The 6,109-nt window shown below is 60.9% G+C and overlaps 1 non-coding gene across 1 annotated transcript in view; it reads right to left on the bottom strand.

Annotated features, from left to right (window-relative positions):
* The window catches only part of LOC148314688 (18S ribosomal RNA), a 1,933-nt gene extending 1,487 nt beyond the window's left edge, over nt 1–446 (bottom strand). The window contains exon 1 of the ribosomal RNA XR_015841580.1: nt 1–446. This exon is cut by the window's left edge and continues 1,487 nt beyond it. This is a non-coding gene — a ribosomal RNA (18S ribosomal RNA).
* Between the last annotated feature and the right edge of the window lie 5,663 nt (nt 447–6,109).

Below are 6,109 nucleotides of genomic sequence, written 5' to 3'. Positions count from 1 at the left end.
CGTTGTCACCATGGTAGGCGCAGAAAGTACCATCGAAAGTTGATAGGGCAGACATTCGAATGAGACGTCGCCGCCGCGGGGGGGCCGGCGATCGGCTCGGGCGTTATCTAGAGTCACCAAAGGGGGGGCCGGGCCGGCGGCACCGCGGAGACCGACAGCCCGCCGGCTGTGAAAGCCGGCGGGCCCGCTGCACCGCGGCAAACCGAACCCGCGTGGGTTTTGGGTCTGATAAATGCGCGCGTCCCCGCGGAGACGGGTCGGCGCTCGTTTGCATGTATTAGCTCTAGAATTGCCACAGTTATCCAAGTAACGGTGGAGCGATCAAAGGAACCATAACTGATTTAATGAGCCATTCGCAGTTTCACTGTATCGGAACCGTGTGTACTTAGACTTGCATGGCTTAATCTTTGAGACAAGCATATGCTACTGGCAGGATCAACCAGGTAGCCCTCGCGTCCGGCGGTCTGTGTTTCTTGCATTGGAACCGGAGCTGAGCGGGGAGCCGGGCGCGGGGACCGGGCGGCGCCCGCGGGAGACGGCCTCCCGCGGGGTTACCCCCGGCGGCACCCCAGCCTCCCTCGTTGTTTTTTCTCTCTCATTTTTTTCGGACGTGGGCTACCGAAATTTCCGTTACCGATTCAGCCCCCGTGCGCGGTGAGGAAGTCGGCTGGGCCTCGGTATGTACTCGGTCCGTAGAGGCCGCGTTACCGCGTGGCGGTCAGTCGCGGGAGGGAGCCGGAGCCGCCCGCACGCCCGCGACCGCAACACGCACTCGGAGGCGGCGTCTTCTGACAGACGCCGGTAGGGTTTGAGAAACATGCTTTTTCGGGAAGGACCGCTCGGCTGACGCGGGCCTGGGCTCCCGCACCCCTCTCGTGGCGGGGCACCCGCGAGCGCGGCGGAACTCCCGTGTAGGACATCTCTGGGCCCGTGTGGCCGACGGGCACGCGACAGGGTCGTCTCGGTCTCGCGACGAAAGCGGTTTCGCGCTGGTTGGTGCGCTAGAGGTCGATCCGCAGGCCGAAGGAACCGTCCACCCGAACACCCCGGCGCGAGGCCGGGGCCGGCAGGGGCCCTCCGATGGCGGGTCATGCTTGCCAATCGGTCAGTGGTTGGTGTGGTGCAGTACATGTCAGGGTGTGGGTGCGAGATGGGCCGGGAGGACCGCTCCTCCTGCGTCGGACCCCGAGTCATAGGAAGTGCCGTTTTGTCACAACCCCAGGGGTGGGGTGGGTAACGGTAGGGAAGTGCCGGCCAACGCGCAGAGGTCGACCCGCAGGCCGAAGGAACCGTCCACCCGAACACCCCGGCGCGAGGCCGGGGCCGGCAGGGGCCCTCCGATGGCGGGTCATGATTGCCAATCGGTCAGTGGTTATGTGTGTGCTGCGGTGCCGGCCAACGCTCAGAGGTCGACCCGCAGGCCGAAGGAACCGTCCACCCGAACACCCCGGCGCGAGGCCGGGGCCGGCAGGGGCCCTCCGATGGCGGGTCATGATTGCCAATCGGTCAGTGGTTGTGTGTGTGCTGCGGTGCCGGCCAACGCTCAGAGGTCGACCCGCAGGCCGAAGGAACCGTCCACCCGAACACCCCGGCGCGAGGCCGGGGCCGGCAGGGGCCCTCCGATGGCGGGTCATGATTGCCAATCGGTCAGTGGTTATGTGTGTGCTGCGGTGCTGCGGTGCCGGCCAACGCTCAGAGGTCGACCCGCAGGCCGAAGGAACCGTCCACCCGAACACCCCGGCGCGAGGCCGGGGCCGGCAGGGGCCCTCCGATGGCGGGTCATGATTGCCAATCGGTCAGTGGTTGTGTGTGTTGCGGTGGGGCCGGGAGGACCGCTCCTCCTGCGTCGGTCCCCGGGTCATGGGAAGTGCCGTGTGGCGGTGGTGGGGCCGGGAGGACCGCTCCTCCTGCGTCGGACCCGAGTCATAGGAAGTGCCGTGTGGCGGGGCCGGGAGGACCGCTCCTCCTGCGTCGGACCCGAGTCATAGGAAGTGCCGTGTGGCGGGGCCGGGAGGACCGCTCCTCCTGCGTCGGACCCGAGTCATAGGAAGTGCCGTGTGGCGGGGCCGGGAGGACCGCTCCTCCTGCGTCGGACCCGAGTCATAGGAAGTGCCGTGTTGCGCTGGTGGGGCCGTGCCCGCCAACAGCCTTCAGTGGTCGGATACCACGTTTGCAAGCTCCCCGCTGGAATGGGGACTTAGAAGAAATGAGGGGAAAATTCCCCCGGAGCTCCGTGCCTGAGGGCGGGCTGTGAGCCGCGCCGCGTCCGCCAACAGCCTTCCATGGTCGGACACCATTGTTCGCAAGTTGCCCGCTGGAATGGGCACATAGAAGAAATTTCGAGGATAACATCCACCAGAGCGCCAGGGCGGCCGTTATTGCAGTATGCGTCCGCCTGGCAGCTCTCTTCCGCGGGAACCATTGGGCAATTTCTTTCACGGAGGTGGACATAGAAGAATTTTTGTTTCTAAAAACGTGGTTCCTAAAAATGTGCCCCAGGTGTTTTGGAAAACCCGGGTAAACCTGGGAAGTAGGCAAATGACCCTCTGACTAGGGGTAAAAACGTTTGCCTACTGCAGCGCCCCTAATGCAATTCGGCGGAACTGCAACGCCCCTGGTCGCCTAAACGCTACCCCTGGTCGCCTAAACCTCACCCCTGGTCGCCTAAACCTCACCCCTGGTCGCCTAAAAGTCACCCCTGGTCGCCTAAATTGTCAACCCCTGGTCACCTAAATTGTCAACCCCTGGTCGCCTAAAGGGGACTTAGAAGAAATGAGGGGGCAAATTCCCCCGGAGCTCCGTGCCTGAGGGCGGGCTGTGAGCCGCGCCGCGTCCGCCAACAGCCTTCAGTGGTCGGATACAATGTTTGAAAGGTCCCCGCTGGAAAGGGGACTTAGAAGAAATGAGGCAAATTTCCCCGGAGCTCCGTGCCTGAGGGCGGGCTGTGAGCCGCGCCGCGTCCGCCAACAGCCTTCAGTGGTCGGATACAATGTTTGAAAGGTCCCCGCTGGAAAGGGGACTTAGAAGAAATGAGGCAAATTTCCCCGGAGCTCCGTGCCTGAGTGCGGGCTGTGAGCCGCGCCGCGCCCGCCAACAGCCTTCAGTGGTCGGATACAATGTTTGAAAGTTCCCCGCTGGAAAGGGGACTTAGAAGAAATGAGGCAAATTTCCCCGGAGCTCCGTGCCTGAGGGCGGGCTGTGAGCCGCGCCGCGTCCGCCAACAGCCTTCAGTGGTCGGATACAATGTTTGAAAGGTCCCCGCTGGAAAGGGGACTTAGAAGAAATGAGGCAAATTTCCCCGGAGCTCCGTGCCTGAGTGCGGGCTGTGAGCCGCGCCGCGCCCGCCAACAGCCTTCAGTGGTCGGATACAATGTTTGAAAGTTCCCCGCTGGAAAGGGGACTTAGAAGAAATGAGGCAAATTTCCCCGGAGCTCCGTGCCTGAGGGCGGGCTGTGAGCCGCGCCGCGTCCGCCAACAGCCTTCAGTGGTCGGATACAATGTTTGAAAGGTCCCCGCTGGAAAGGGGACTTAGAAGAAATGAGGCAAATTTCCCCGGAGCTCCGTGCCTGAGGGCGGGCTGTGAGCCGCGCCGCGCCCGCCAACAGCCTTCAGTGGTCGGATACAATGTTTCAAAGTTCCCCGCTGGAAAGGGGACTTAGAAGAAATGAGGCAAATTCACCCGGAGCTCCGTGCCCGAGGGCCGGCTATGAGCCGCGCCGTGCCCGCCAACAGCCTTCCACGGTCGGATACAATGTTTCAAAGTTCCCCGCTGGAAAGGGGACTTAGAAGAAATGAGGCAAATTCACCCGGAGCTCCGTGCCCGAGGGCCGGCTATGAGCCGCGCCGTGCCCGCCAACAGCCTTCAGTGGTCGGATACAATGTTTCAAAGTTCCCCGCTGGAAAGGGGACTTAGAAGAAATGAGGCAAATTCCCCCGGAGCTCCGTGCTCGAGGGCCGGCTATGAGCCGCGCCGTGCCCGCCAACAGCCTTCCTTTGGTCGGATACAATGTTTCAAAGTTCCCCGCTGGAAAGGGGACTTAGAAGAAATGAGGCAAATTCCCCCGGAGCTCCGTGCTCGAGGGCCGGCTATGAGCCGCGCCGTGCCCGCCAACAGCCTTCCTTTGGTCGGATACAATGTTTCAAAGTTCCCCGCTGGAAAGGGGACTTAGAAGAAATGAGGCAAATTCCCCCGGAGCTCCGTGCTCGAGGGCCGGCTATGAGCCGCGCCGTGCCCGCCAACAGCCTTCCTTTGGTCGGATACAATGTTTCAAAGTTCCCCGCTGGAAAGGGGACTTAGAAGAATTGAGCAAATTTCACCGGAGCTCCGTGCCTGAGGGCGGGCTGTGAGCCGCGCCGCGCCCGCCAACAGCCTTCCTTTGGTCGGATACAATGTTTGAAAGTTCCCCGCTGGAAAGGGGACTTAGAAGAAATGAGGCAAATTTCCCCGGAGCTCCGTGCCTGATGGCGGGCTGTGAGCCGCGCCGCGCCCGCCAACAGCCTTCAGTGGTCGGATACAATGTTTGAAAGTTCCCCGCTGGAAAGGGGACTTAGAAGAATTGAGTAAAATTCACCCGGAGCTCCGTGCCCGAGGGCCGGCTATGAGCCGCGCCGCGCCCGCCAACAGCCTTCCTTTGGTCGGATACAATGTTTCAAAGTTCCCCGCTGGAAAGGGGACTTAGAAGAAATTTGTGAAAATTCACCCGGAGCTCCGTGCCTGAGGGCCGGCTATGAGCCGCGCCGTGCCCGCCAACAGCCTTCCACGGTCGGATACAATGTTTCAAAGTTCCCCGCTGGAAAGGGGACTTAGAAGAAATTTGTGAAAATTCACCCGGAGCTCCGTGCCCGAGGGCCGGCTATGAGCCGCGCCGTGCCCGCCAACAGCCTTCCACGGTCGGATACAATGTTTCAAAGTTCCCCGCTGGAAAGGGGACTTAGAAGAAATTTGTGAAAATTCACCCGGAGCTCCGTGCCCGAGGGCCGGCTATGAGCCGCGCCGTGCCCGCCAACAGCCTTCCACGGTCGGATACAATGTTTCAAAGTTCCCCGCTGGAAAGGGGACTTAGAAGAAATTTGTGAAAATTCACCCGGAGCTCCGTGCCTGAGGGCCGGCTATGAGCCGCGCCGTGCCCGCCAACAGCCTTCCACGGTCGGATACAATGTTTCAAAGTTCCCCGCTGGAAAGGGGACTTAGAAGAAATTTGTAAAATTCACCCGGAGCTCCGTGCCCGAGGGCCGGCTATGAGCCGCGCCGTGCCCGCCAACAGCCTTCCACGGTCGGATACAATGTTTCAAAGTTCCCCGCTGGAAAGGGGACTTAGAAGAAATTTGTGAAAATTCACCCGGAGCTCCGTGCCCGAGGGCCGGCTATGAGCCGCGCCGTGCCCGCCAACAGCCTTCCACGGTCGGATACAATGTTTCAAAGTTCCCCGCTGGAAAGGGGACTTAGAAGAAATTAGGCAACTTTCCCCGGAGCTCCATGCCTGAGTGCGGGCTGTTTGCCGCGCCGTGCCCGCCAACAGCCTTCAGTGGTCGGATACAATGTTTCAAAGTTCCCCGCTGGAAAGGGGACTTAGAAGAAATTATGAATATTTTTGTTTCTAAAAACGTGATCCCTGAAAATGTGCCCCAGGTGTTTTGGAAAACCCGGGTAAACCTGGGAAGTAGGCAAATGACCCTCTGACTAGGGGGGAAGAACGTTTGCCTACTGCAGCGCCCCTAATGCAATTCGGCGGAACTGCAACGCCCCTGGTCGCCTAAACGCTACCCCTGGTCGCCTAAAAGCTACCCCTGGTCGCCTAAAAGCTACCCCTGGTCGCCTAAACGCTACCCCTGGTCGCCTAAACGCTACCCCTGGTCGCCTAAACGCTACCCCTGGTCACCTAAACGCTACCCCTGGTCGCCTAAACGCTTCCCCTGGTCACCTAAACGCTACCCCTGGTCGCCTAAACGCTACCCCTGGTCGCCTAACTGACCCCTCGTGTGTGGGGATCAACGTTTGCCTACTAGGGCGTCCTCCGGCGGCCTCTCGGCAGTACTGCAGGCCCATTTTAGCCGAGCCCATTGAAATGAATGGGGGAATTTTATACGTTTTTGCCTTTTTTTCCCCCCC

Source organism: Idiotropiscis lumnitzeri, unplaced genomic scaffold (genome assembly GCF_059441095.1).
Source record: "Idiotropiscis lumnitzeri isolate Australia: NSW breed Sydney's pygmy pipehorse unplaced genomic scaffold, RoL_Ilum_1.0 HiC_scaffold_247, whole genome shotgun sequence".
Lineage (NCBI taxonomy): Eukaryota > Metazoa > Chordata > Actinopteri > Syngnathiformes > Syngnathidae > Idiotropiscis > Idiotropiscis lumnitzeri.
Note: the sequence above shows the minus strand (reverse complement) of the source record. Positions and strands in the feature narration are given on the sequence as shown.